We start from the raw sequence: 13,243 nt of genomic DNA, 5'->3' as shown, positions 1-13,243 counted from the left end.
GGTGAAACCACAGCTCATTCCCGTTTTCACAAAGGATCGTCGAATAGACGCATAAAATTTTGGGTCAAATAGGACTGGCGAAACCACAGCTCATTCCCGTTTTCACAAAGGATCGTCGAATAGACGCATAAAAGTTTCGGTCAAATTTTATGCTCGTGTCTTATGATATTTCTGGAGACCAAAAATCTCCTCCGGTGGAATCAACATGGGATCCGAAAACAATGATTCTGTGGAACCCAGCTTCCTCTGTTCGTCTCCAGGCCCAGAAGGCCTCCAACTAAAAAACTAACTGACTCACGAACCTAATTTTTTATTAGATTCTTTAGTTAATAAATTCACTCGTTAGTAAGTAGGATGTTTGGTTAGTTAGTTAGCTAGTCAGATGATCTGTTTGATAAGTAAAAGTTGTGTGGCATCATAACCTCGGAAAAAAAGAACTTATCCGGCTCTGCAGAAAAAAAAATGAAAAGCACCAGTTGGCTTTTGTTCTACAATGTTGTAGAACAAAAGCAAACTGGTGATTTTCATTCATTATAATGTTGTTCTACCAAGAACCGACGGAAGATTCTGTTAATATGAAAGAAATTAATATTTGGGTCAACATTTGTAAAACTCTAACTCCTCTCTCGCAAACCCCACCCTATGGGGAGAGCCGGCCGCGGTGGCCGAGCGGTTCTTGGCGGAACTGAAGAAACGCGATTTGTCTCGCAAGCAGCACAACAGGCAAGACGCAAACTAAGCGTGCTCGGCTCATCACTACCGACGGCAGACTGACCAACTACATACATTAAAAAAAGTTTGCGAGAGTTCCGGAACCCCTACAGAAAATTGGAATAGAGATAAACATAAACATCATTTCCGCCCTTTTTATTGCTCATGAAAACAACACATTGCATGTTGTACCACCAAACAGCGAGATCTTAAGAGGTGGTGGTACAGATTGCTGTATACACCGGTACCTCTAATACCCAGTAGCACGTTCTCTTGCATTGATGCATGCCTGTATTCGTCGTGGCATACTATACACAAGTTTATCAATTCACAGTTGGTCCAGATTGTCCCGCTCCTCAACGGCGATTCGGTGTAGATCCCTCAGAGTGGTTGGTGGGTCACGTCGTCCATAAACAGCCCTTTTCAATCTACCGGAGGCATGTTCGATAGGTTTAAAATCTAGAGAACATGATGACCGCTCTAGTCTGATGCCGTTACCCTGAAGGAAGTCCTTCACAAGATGTGCACGATGGGGGCGCGAATTGTCGTTCATGAAGACGAATGCTTCGTCAATATGCTGCCGAAATGGTTACACAATCGGTCGCAGGATGGAATTCACGTGTCGTACAGCCGTTACGGCGCTTTCCATGACCACCGGCGGTGTGCGTCGGCCACACATAATGCCAACCCAAAACAGCAGGGAAACTCCATCTTGCGGCACTCGCTAGACAGTGTGTCTAGGGCGTTCAGCCTGACCGGCTGCCTCTCAATACGTCTCCTACGACTGTCTGGTTGAAGGCACATGCGACACTCATCGATGAAGAGAATGTGATGCCAGTCCTGAGCGGTCCATTCGGGTTGTTGTTGGGCCCATTTGTACCGCGCTGCGTAGTGTCGTGGTTGCAAAGATGGACCTCGCCTTGGACGTTGGGAGTGAAGTTGAGCATCATGTTGCCTATTGCGCACAATTTGAGTCGTAACAGGACACCCTGTCGCTGCATAATAAGCATTATTCAACATGGTGGCCTTGCTGTCAGGGTTCCTCGGAGCCATAATCAGTAGGCAGCGGTCATCCACTGCAGTAGTATCACTTGGGCGACCTGAGCGAGGCATGTCATCGACAGTTCCTGTCTCTCTGTATCTTCTCCATGTCCGAAAAACATCTCTGTGGTTCACTCAGAGACGCCTGGACACTTCCCTTGATGAGAGCCCTTCCTGGCACTGAGGCGATCGAACCGCGGTATTGATCGTCTAGGCACGATTGAACTACAGACAACGCGAGCTATGTACCTCATTCCTGGTGGAATGACTGGAACTGATCGGCTGTCGGACCCCCTCCGTCTAATAGGCTCTGCTCAAGCGTGGTTGTTTACATCTTTGTACGGGTTTAGTGACATCTCTGAACAGTCAAAGGGACTGTGTCTGTGATACAATACCAACAGTGAACGTCTATTTTCAGGAGTTCTGGGAACCGAGGTGATGTGTGTACTAAGCCATTCAGACACAGCGATCATCGCAACTGTAAGGACCGCCCGCATCTCGTGGTCGTGCGGTAGCGTTCTCGCTTCCCACGCCCGGGTTCCCGGGTTCGATTCCCGGCGGGGTCAGGGATTTTCTCTGCCTCGTGATGGCTGGGTGTTGTGTGCTGTCCTTAGGTTAGTTAGGTTTAAGTAGTTCTAAGTTCTAGGGGACTTATGACCACAGCAGTTGAGTCCCATAGTGCTCAGAGCCATTTGAACCATTTGAACTGTACGGACTAACCTAGCACGCTTCCCGTCACCCTCAAATTCGCAATTTATCCGCACTCTAATAATGAAGCGCCGTTTGCCTGTTATTACTAGCGGCATTTCGCTGATTCCCATAAGAGTTCGTGACTGGTGGGCATCCACACTGAAGCTATAATTGGGCGTGCTCGCCTTAATTATACGCAGGATGAACATGAGTAAAGCCGACACATTACAAGGACGAATTCCTGACAGGAAATGGAGGAAAAAAGGTGCCATGAACCCGTGTACAGAACTGGACGGTGTATGTCCAACGACAACAAATCGTCCCGGATCATAGTACAGGGCTACATCCAATCCATGCCACAACTGATCTTCAAAGTGGCCTCCATAGGATGCAATGCACGCCTTCACACGTCAGCAAGGAGGACTGATGACAGAAATACAATACCATAACTGTGATGGTCTGGTGCAAAAACCATCGACAAAATCCTTCCCATAGAGGTACATGCGCTGCTGATATTCCTTGCACTCGATGCAGGTGATAAGGATAGTCACAGTTGTCATGCGGAATACACGTAATCGTACTTTTATACTAGATTGGCAGGCCCCTTTCCTGGAGCTTGTACCAGGGTTCACCTTAATATCCTGTTGAACGATGTCCTCCAAATCTGATGTAGCACAGTCGGCTGCCTCCCTGCACGTTCGTCCGTCCGAAAGGACCCATGATCACATAAACGCCAAAAAATGGCTTTAAATGTTGAGTGATGTGGTTGGTGTCTGTGAAGGTACTTGTTTTGGTATAGCCGTGCAACCTCTCGACGATTTCCATTTGCTTGTTCGTACACAAACACCATCTCGGCTTGTTCCTGACATGAATATCGGACCATTCTGCTTCTTACAGTACGCCGCGTCAATCACACAGCCTGCAACACACAGGGAACACGTCATGTGTTCAGCGTAACTTCGTCAGCTCCTTCTACCGTGGCAACGGTGCGTTTCCGGACACATGTTGATCGATACATGTTTCTTCATTTAGAATCAGGAATCTGTCCCTGCAATTGTCGGTTTTATCAATGTTGACCCTAGATATGCGGTGTCTGTTCTTTCGGTGTGTCCGAAAAAACAACCTCCACATGTATATTTATCGTTCTTTCTGAAACATTCTGCAGCCGAAGCCAACGGCAGCCAAGGAGACTAACGCACACTAGTGGCTAGTCTCTTCGTATCCATCATTGGAAGAGATTTTCGCTACCAGTAATGGAACGGACAGACATGTGAATGCGTAACGTACCGGACGAGGACACTGGAGCGAGTGGAATCTTCAGTATCCGTCGAGACTTTTTTATCGAGAGTAGCGTATCATGTGTCGATAACGTGCTCTTCAACACTCTTCCCTCATTAGTATCATAAGATTCACTGGCTGACACGTGAGCATCTGCTGTACTCTTGGTCGATCCATGGTACGTGACTGCAGTCTAGGGAATTGTTTTCAGAATGAATCTTTTCCCCTGCAGCGAAGTGTGAAGCTGTAGAACGTGATTATGAGTTGGACAGTACATAAAGTTACTGTGTTAGCTAGCATTCTGTTCATTTTTTTATTTTAAAGTGTTACTGATTCGTTTCTTTATGATATAGTTATATTCAACATGGGTTAGAAGAACAGGAATCGTTATACAAAGGATTTACTTATATCTGTATGCAATATGTGCCGAAAAATCTGGACATACACATATTAATCACAGCTATCTATTTATACGTTCACTTTCGGGTATTCTTTTGGGGCAGGCTTCTTCCTGCAGTAAACAAATCCTCCGAAACAGCATTCCTCACAGATGTTTTGTAAATATAATGTGTCCTCGAACCGTGGGTTCCACAGTGAATCTTTGATCTTGTAGTCAATAAATTCTCCGCAGCTGCATTCCTCACTGCTCGTTTGCTCCAAGATGTTTTTGTAGCATCTGATAGGGGACAATATTCCAGATAAGTGAGAGCCATGAATCTTTGATCTTGGGCGTAAAGTTTTAATTCCTCTCTTGATGACTGCTATGGGATGAATCATTTCAAATTTTCTTTTACTATCCGTCTTGGCAACAGTTATCTTACTGCAAAGTGTTATAATACTAGATATACGCGTCTGTCACAAACCACTTTCACAGTCAGTCGGAGATCGGAAATGTCTCACTGCAAATGCAGTTCGTTTAGCAAGACTATTTGGTATTTGTACATTTGTTATACAGTCCTAAGATCCGTAAAATGCTAAATTTTTAGTTAACAAACGTCACATGAGAATCCAAAGCGATAACATTGAAGAAAGTGCTGTGCAGTCGTGACGGATACAAATTTCAGTCGTTATCGCTTATTACAAAGTGTGCGTACAGCTACACACGCTCAACCAGAAAGTTATTTATTCTCTATAACGCGCGATGAATATCCGTTCCGAATCCAGTCGTTATCGTTTCTAATTTTTGTTGTTCCGGTTTTCAGTCACAGCCTTCGAATTTTCAACCACATTCCGTTAACACAATCTATCTGTAGTCACTTCGTAAGGCTGGAAACGTGTGAGCATAATTCCCACTAAACGTCTGCGGATCTGCATCATTTCATCCTCCTTTCGAACGTTGTCGTCAGTGACTACTTAGTTCACCCATTTTATTCTTACTTATGAAGTAACTATCGCACAGAGACAATTCTGCACTTGAGATTTACGATGAAACCTTCCACTTATAACTCGATTTCCGAGCGAGATGTGGAAAACGGTGAGTCGTCATGCAAGTATTACAAGAAATGGCGTTTTCCCCCAATTGCGCAAAACAGTCAATTGTTTTTATTATACCTGTGTTTTACTAATAATGTAGCTCTCAAAATATACGATGATGGTTTGTACAGGAGGAAAGTCTGTCGCTGGAAGTGCAAAGTGAGTAAGACAGCAACTCGATTCAGAAGGCGTGCACGGAACAATGTGTAACGTTGTGGGTATTTCTGGCGAGACTACAGCGTAAGCCTTACACCTGTTGCGCAAGAAACGCGCCGTTACTCTCATGGTTTAAGGCAGGCTCTGTCGGTCCTATACGGAATAGCTTAACGAAACACCGAATTACGTGGCAAGTGGCGTTTGATGTAATTGTTACATCTCTTGTAGTAAAGAGAACAACCATCTGAACTTATGAGCGATTGAGAAGATAAATATTTCGAAGGAAAATTTTGTAAGAAGATTTCACCATGTACCTCTGCAGCTAATGTCATGAAATTCCTGTGACGTAGTGGCGCTCACCATTACGAATCCGGTACATCACATTCTTCATACCAAAGAGAAAAGTTACCTCTGGCTACTTATTGATGAGAAGGATGGGTAAGTTAGACATTCATGGTTCCACCGAAAATAAGATAGTTACCTCTTGTACTCAGGTTTAACTGTTAGTCTTTCACATCCTAGTACTTTATGTTCATAACAAGACATCACAGTCCGTCTTAAACCATCCGCTGGTGTTGAGTCACCATTAACAGCGCCTTGTTCCTTCGTTCTGAAAGACACAGGTGCGTAATTTGGAGCATTATTCAGTTCGCAGGCGCTTAATCTTCTGTCATGATTAGACAAAATACACCTCTTCATGAATGATGATCCTTGTGTTATTGACAGTTCAGCTGAATTTGATGGTATGTAAATTTATTCAGTATAATAATAATTTGGTTCAAATGGCTCTGAGCACTATGGGACTCAACTGCTGTGGTCATCAGTCCCCTAGAACTTAGAAATTTTTAAACCTAACTAACCTAAGGACATCACACACACCCATGCCCGAGGCAGGATTCGAACCTGCGACCGTAGCAGCAGCGCGGCTCCGGACGAGAGTGCGTAGAACCGCACGGCCACCGCGGCCGGCAATAATAATTTCACGTGGTGACTCCTCACATTGTTCGGAGTTGAAGACTAGATCGAAACTCATACTGAAAAATCCAAGGTCCGATCGTGATTCGATCCTGTGACTTTTGGTTTTCCAGTCACGGGCCTTACCGCTGTGGAAGTCTCAGTCATGGACTGTGCGGCTGGTCCCGGCGCAGGTTCGAGTCCTCCCTCGGGCATAGGTATGTGTGTTTGTCCTTAGGATACTTTAGATTAAGTAGTGTGTAAACTTAGGGACTGATGACCTTAGCAGTTAAGTTCCACAAGATCCAAACACATTTGAACATTTTTGTTGTGGAGGTCTCGCTCAGAGTGGCCTTTATAATGGATAACTTGCCGTTTGAGTAGCTCTCATCACCAGATGGACTGTTCTACAATAAGACCAGTGTTCGTAGAACAACATTAACAGCCGAGAAAGCTGTACGTCGAGACAGTGAACCGCTGATGTAGTCGTGCAGTGGTGTCTTTGGCAGAGGGTAAAGAATCTAATCGTAGACATTAGACTAAACTATAGGATGGTTCTGTCTAAAATTTCGTTCTAGACTCTTCTTCCATTTTTAAGGCATTTTGGTGTTCCCCATCTTTCCCTATATTGTGGTGATCTTTACATATCTACGTAACTACTTCACGCTACTTTTGTATAAACTGTTTTGCATATCCTACTCTTTGTCTGCGCTTACTACTTTTTCTCCTCTGCTGTGCCTTGCGGCGTACCGAGCGAGGTGGCTCAATGGTCAGCACACTGGACTCGTATTCTGGAGGACGACGGTTCAATCCCGCGGCCGGTCATCCTGATTTAGGTTTTCCGTGATTTCCCTAAATCGCTCCAGGCAAATGCCGTGATGGTTCCTTTGAAAGGGCACGGCCTACTTCCTACCCCGGCCTTCCCTAATCCGATGAGACCGATGACCTGGCTTTCTAGTCTCCTCCCCCAAACAACAACCCTTGCGGCGTAAAGTTCACTATTTGTGGGTGCCACAGAGGGAATATCACTAATCTGTCCCTTTTTCTGGCAACGGCCTTCCACAGACTTCTTATTAGTACTGCTTCATTTTCTACTTTGTCTGTCAACCACCGTTTCTAAAATTCTTCGAGAGAACTAAGTTTCTAACGTTTAAAGTTTCTTCTGCTCCGGATACCCGGTAGTTCATTTTTCTCTTCCGTGTACGTCTGAGCTTCAGACGTACACATTCAGCAATATTGCGCCATTTCCATAAAACGGACAACTGTGCTATTTTTATGTCCTCTTTTGCTTCTGAATTTTTTCCCGGCTCTTTAATGGAACGCCGAAGGAGGAGCACGCGGCGGTGTTCTGTGATCCCACTCCCTCTGAAGAATGTCCTGGAGCAAATTTATTCATGATTAGTAACGTCGAACCCAGGTAAATGGCAAATGCCGGGCATTGCCCGAGGTCGCGCAGCGGTTACTGCTACTACTACTACTACTACCATTACTACTACGACTCTGTCCGAACAGAGCTACGAAAAACCTACGGTCCGACAGACCGCCGTGTCATCCTCAGCTGAAATGTGACCCTAGATGGGGATATGGAGAGGAATGTGGTCAGCATACCGCTCTCCTGGCCGATGTCAGTGTTAGTGATCGGAGCCACTACTTTTGAATCAAGTAGATCCCCAAACAGCCTCATAAGGGGTGAGTTCATCCCACTTGCCAATCCCGCCTGCCAGCAACGCACGGTCACCTGTCCAGGTGGTAGCCAGTCCCAAAAGCGCTTAAATTCGGTAATCTGACGGTAACCGGTGTAACCACTGTGGTGAGACCATTGGTACTACTTCAACAACAAAAACTGTAAGGTAGTCATGTAATTTTGATTCTTGTGGGTCATCGATGTGCACGTCAGAGAGAGATAGAGCAAGTTACGTTACTGTTAAACACTCTTTACTCTTGTTGTGGCTCAATCATTACCTCCGTGCAGTTTGGTACATTCTTAGTTGAAGTGTGGTAGGTGATGGACGTATTCGGTAGTGCTGTGTTGACTTACGATGGTATGTATTAGATGAAGAAAGATTGATTGTAAAGGACAGCAAGGATAAGTAAGATGAATACATTAAAAAGCAAAGAGATATATATTTTGAATGAAGTTATTATTTTTCAAGAGAAGAAGGTTGAGAAAAGACTTCAGCACTGCGCAACGAGGAACTATTATTGTCACCCAGTTAACTTGCTCAGAGCTGAGAGAAAGACCACCCAACATCCCTGAGTCATGCATTAACATATTAAAGATTAAGATGTTTAACTTTTATAGGAATTCTATGTAGACATTGTACCCTTTTTAAATAACTGTTTACGTTGTCGAGCATAGTATTGTTCAGACGTATGTTATGTGCGAAGATCACGCCAAGTTTTACTCTGCCTTTTCTGAATATATAATGCATTCTAAAAATGTTGTCTTCGAATACAATTTCGTAGGAATGGTTACTCTCCCCATCCCACTGTTTACCACTACGTATTACCACATCCAATAGTTTTCATATGTATTTAGAAACAGAAATCTAGCTTAGTCGCTATCTACTTGCTGCTTGCTGCTGTCAGGGCGAGAGGTAAGTGAAAATTTTTATCAGGACCAGACAATTGTTTTACTTCAGTTACACATTTCATATAATGAAGTGTTGCATTCGGGTCAGTTACAGTCTACTTCAGATTAGGTCCTGTTTAGTCATAGGCTAGCATACGAGTTTAAGTTCAATGTCAGTTTGTGCGTACATAGTTATGGTAAAACGAAGAGTTTATAGAGTGGGAGATAATGTTGGGTTAAATTTGAAATTGGAAATTGAAAATTAGTTGTAAGGTCTTATGGGACCAAACTGCTGAGGTCATCGGTCCCTAAGCCTATACACTGCTTAATCTTAATCTAACTTAAACTAACTTACGCTATGGACAACACACACTCATGCCCGAGGGAAGGACTCAAACCACCGAGGGAGGGGGGAGGGGGGGAGCCGCAGGTTAAATTTCAGACAGATACAAAAATTTGTGGGTATGTTACACGACTACTACTACTACTACTGCTATTAATAGTAGTAGAACTTGTTATTGTTATTAGTACGTGGATCACTTTTAGAAGAATACTTAGCCTACCGTGTTAACACAGTTTAAGAGCAAATAAGTATAACTCAAATTATGACATTTATGTCCTGTTCGACAAGGATGGGCAGACCACAGAGTAGACACTGTCTCAACTTTCATGTAAAACAATTCAGGGAAGTCGAAGAAAACAAAAATCGGGATGTCCAGGTGGGGACTGAAGATCCAACCTCCTGAATACAAGCCAGTCCTGCAAGTACTATATATGATAATGTAATGTGCTCCACTGTTCAGTTATTTTCCAAGCGTTGTATACACTACACACAGACAGTACATATGAGACATCGTGTTATGAAGGTTGAAGTTCTTCTTTCTGTGCTTGTTAAGAAAACTGGAGAGTATTTCCGCCTCATGTAAGACACCTTTGTTGTTTAGTTTTCACTCAGACATGTTTCAGCACTTTTTGTGCTACTATCTGCAGCGCTTCCCCCATGAACCATGGACCTTGCCGTTGGTGGGGAGGATTGCGTGCCTCAGCGATACAGATGGCCGTACCGTAGATGCAACCACAACGGAGGGGTATCTGTTGAGAGGCCAGACAAACATGTGGTTCCTGAAGAGGGGCAGCAGCCTTTTCAGTAGTTGCAGGGGCAACAGTCTGGATGATTGACTAATCTGGCCTTGTAACATTAACCAAAACGGCCATGCTGTGCTGGTACTGCGAACGGCTGAAAGCGAGGGGAAACTACAGCCGTAATTTTTCCCAAGGACATGCAGCTTTACTGTATGATTAAATGATGATGGCGTCCTCTTGGGTAAAATATTCCGGAGGTAAAATAGTCCCCCATTCGGATCTCCGGGCGGGGACTACTCAAGAGGACGTCGTTATCAGGAGAAATAAAACTGGCATTCTACGGATCGGAGCGTGGAATGTCAGATCCCTTAATCGGGCAGGTAGGTTAGAAAATTTAAAAAGGGAAATGGATAGGTTAAAGTTAGATATAGTGGGAATTAGTGAAGTTCGGTGGCAGGAGGAACAAGACTTTTGGTCAGGTGATTACAGGGTTATAAATACAAAATCAAATAGGGGTAATGCAGGAGTAAGATTAATAATGAATAAAAAAATAGGAGTGCGGGTTAGCTACTACAAACAGCATAGTGAACGCATTATTGTGGCCAAGATAGACACAAAGCCCATGCCTACTACAGTAGTACAAGTTTATATGCCAACTAGCTCTGCAGATGATGAAGAAATTGATGAAATGTATGACGAGATAAAAGAAATTATTCAGGTAGTGAAGGGAGACGAAAATTTAATAGTCATGGGTGACTGGAATTCGTCAGTAGGAAAAGGGAGAGAAGGAAACATAGTAGGTGAATATGGATTGGGGGGAAGAAATGAAAGAGGAGGCCGCCTTGTAGAATTCTGCACAGAGCATAACTTAATCATAGCTAACACTTGGTTCAAGAATCATAAAAGAAGGTTGTATACCCGGAAGAATCCTGGAGATACTAATAGGTAGCAGATAGATCATATAATGGTAAGACAGAGATTTAGGAACCAGGTTTTAAATTGTAAGACATTTCCAGGGGCAGATGTGGATTCTGACCACAATCTATTGGTTATGAACTGCGGATTGAAACTGAAGAAACTGCAAAAAGGTGGGAATTTAAGGAGATGGGACCTGGATAAACAAAGATCCAGAGGTTGTAGAGAGTTTCAGGGAGAGCATAAGGGAACAATTGACAGGAATGGGGGAAAGAAATACAGTAGAAAAAGAATGGGTAGCTCTGAGGGATGAAGTAGTGAAAGCAGCAGAGGATCAAGTACGTAGAAAGACGAGGGCTAATAGAAATCCTTGGGTAACACAAGAAATATTGAATTTAATTGATGAAAGGAGAAAATATAAAAATGCATTAAATGAAGCAGGCAAAAGGGAATACAAACGTCTCAAAAATGAGATCGACAGAAAGTGCAAAATGGCTAAGCAGGGATGGCTAGAGGACAAATGTAAGGATGTAGAGGCTTGTCTCACTAGGGGTAAGATAGATACTGCCTACAGGAAAATTAAAGAGACCTTTGGAGATAAGAGAACCACTTGTATGAATATCAAGAGCTCAGATGGCAACCCAGTTCTAAGCAAAGAAGGGAAGGGAGAAAGGTGGAAGGAGTATATAGAGGGTTTATACAAGGGCGATGTACTTGAGGACAGTATTATGGAAATGGAAGAGGATGTAGATGAAGATGAAATGGGAGATAAAATACTGCGTGAACACAGTTTGACAGAGCACTGAAAGACCTGATTCGAAACAAGGCCCCGGGAGTAGACAACATTCCATTAGAACTATTGATGGCCTTGGGAGAGCCAGTCATGACAAAACTCTACCATCTGGTGAGTAAGATGTACGAGACAGGCGAAATACCCACAGACTTCAGGAAGAATATAATAATTCCAATACCAAAGAAAGCAGGTGTTGACAGATGTGAAAATTACCGAACTATCAGTTTAATAAGTCACAGCTGCAAAATACTAACGCGAATTCTTTACAGACGAATGGAAAAACTGGTAGAAGCGGACCTCGGGGAAGATCAGTTTGGATTCCGTAGAAATGTTGGAACACGTGAGGCAATACTAACCTTACGACTTATCTTAGAAGAAAAATTAAGAAAAGGCAAACCTACGTTTCTAGCATTTGTAGACTTAGAGAAAGCTTTTGACAACGTTAACTGGAATACTCTCTTTCAAATTCTGAAGGTGGCAGGGGTAAAATACAGGGAGCGAAAGGCTATTTACAATTTGTACAGAAACCAGATGGCAGTTATAAGAGTCGAGGGGCATGAAAGGGAAGCAGTGGCTGGGAAAGGAGTGAGACAGGGTTGTAGCCCCTCCCCGATGTTATTCAATCTGTATATTGAGCAAGCAGTAAAGGAAACAAAAGAAAAATTCGGAGTAGGTATTAAAATTCATGGAGTAGAAGTAAAAACTTTGAGGTTCGCCGATGACATTGTAATTCTGTCAGAGACAGCAAAGGACTTGGAAGAGCAGTTGAACGGAATGGACAGTGTCTTGAAAGGAGGATATAAGGTGAACATCAACAAAAGCAAAACGAGGATAATGGAATGTAGTCAAATTAAATCGGGTGATGCTGAGGGGATTAGATTAGGAAATGAGACACTTAAAGTAGTAAAGGAGTTTTGCTATTTAGGGAGTAAAATAACTGATGATGGTCGAAGTAGAGAGGATATAAAATGTAGACTGGCAATGGCAAGGAAATCGTTTCTGAAGAGGAGAAATTTGTTAACATCGAGTATAGATTTAAGTGTCAGGAAGTCGTTTCTGAAAGTATTTGTATGGAGTGTAGCCATGTATGGAAGTGAAACATGGACGATAACCAGTTTGGACATGAAGAGAATAGAAGCTTTCGAAATGTGGTGCTACAGAAGAATCCTGAAGATAAGGTGGGCAGATCACGTAACTAATGAGGAAGTATTGAATAGGATTGGGGAGAAGAGAAGTTTGTGGCACAACTTGACTAGAAGAAGAGATCGGTTGGTAGGACATTTTTGAGGCATCAAGGGATCACAAATTTAGCATTGGAGGGCAGTGTGGAGGGTAAAAATCGTAGAGGGAGACCAAGAGATCAATACACTAAGCAGCTTCAGAAGGATGTAGGTAGCAGTAGGTACTGGGAGATGAAGAAGCTTGCACAGGATAGAGTAGCATGGAGAGCTGCATCAAATCAGTCTCAGGACTGAAGACCACAACAACAACAACATCTGCAGCGGCTAAATTTGGACATTTTCCTTCTCGAAATTGTTAGGCGTTAACCTTTAAAGAAACTCTTTGCACAAAACATT

The sequence above is a fragment of the Schistocerca nitens genome, chromosome 2 (genome assembly GCF_023898315.1).
Source record: "Schistocerca nitens isolate TAMUIC-IGC-003100 chromosome 2, iqSchNite1.1, whole genome shotgun sequence".
Taxonomy (NCBI): Eukaryota; Metazoa; Arthropoda; class Insecta; order Orthoptera; family Acrididae; genus Schistocerca; species Schistocerca nitens.
This window is presented reverse-complemented; position numbering follows the sequence as displayed.